The following is a 1198-nucleotide window of genomic DNA, read 5'->3' on the forward strand; positions in this document are numbered from 1 at the left end:
GAATGCCTGCGCATCTGACCTCCCCCCACAGTAGGACCTGCCCTCAAGTATAGACCTACCAGAAAAGAGACACTGCTGCCCTCATCCACACCAATGGCTTCTCCAAGCCACAGAAAAATCAGTGAGTAACAAACCCTTTCCTTCTACTACCGAGCCTTCAGCCTCAGCCCAACAACGAGGAGGCTGGTCTTCTGGACTTGCCTCTTACCGGTACCACTGATGATGCAAATAAATGTCATAGAACCAAAGACTGTGGGAAATGCCACAGAGGGAAAGTGCAGGATACTTTGAAGGAGCATAATTCCCGGCTTCAAATTAGGACGTCATGCTTAGTAAAGCGGAGGGGCAGCAAAACAGAGGGAGGCCCCTGGAAAGATGGACGGACACGGTGGCTGCAACAATGGGTTCAGGCACAGGCACAATTGCGAGGATGGCTGAGAACTGGGAAGCGTTTCATTCTGTTGTGCACAGGGTCGCTATGAGTCTCGATGAGCCAACTCAGCGGCACCTCACAACAACAGCAGTGACAACAGCAAATTGGAATGTGAGGGTCTGCCTGCCCTAGCCTTGTGGTTTATCACATAAAATAGGTACATATTTTGAGACGTGAGAAAAATTATTTTGAGACATAATTGAATTTATTTGCACTCTCTGTTTGTTGAAAATGAAGCAGTGCCTGGGTGGTGCCACTGATTAGTCTCCATACCAAGTGAAAGCTAATGGTTAGAACTCATTTTGGAAGAAAAGCGTGGTCATAGGTTTGGGAATGCTATGGTGCACGGTTCTACTCTGGACCACATAGGATTTTCATGAATTGGAATTGAGCTTATGGCCAGTATTGGGTTATTGAAAATGACAGATTTATGACAATAAGGATTTTTCAATGGAGAGGTAGAAGTAAGAAAATACCCAAGCCAAATTCACTGCCACTGAGTTGATTCCAACCCATAGCCACCCTACAAGACAGTTTCCAAGACTGTGACTCTTTACAGGAGCAGAAAAGCCTGTCTTTCTCCCACAGAGCAGCTGGTGGACTCAAAGTAAATGAATTTTTAGAAGAATATCGGCAGAACTTCTGGCCTTTAAGATAATCGCCTAGGGGCCCACTATGTCACCTGGATTCAATTGCTAAGCAATACTAGGAAACAAGATATAAGTGGAATTAAATAAAAAGCTTGATCAAGATGTCCTGGCAACC

This window comes from Echinops telfairi, unplaced genomic scaffold (assembly GCF_000313985.2).
Source record: "Echinops telfairi isolate 266 unplaced genomic scaffold, ASM31398v2 ScPeMD7_7424;HRSCAF=8462, whole genome shotgun sequence".
In the NCBI taxonomy this organism is placed as follows: Eukaryota; Metazoa; Chordata; class Mammalia; order Afrosoricida; family Tenrecidae; genus Echinops; species Echinops telfairi.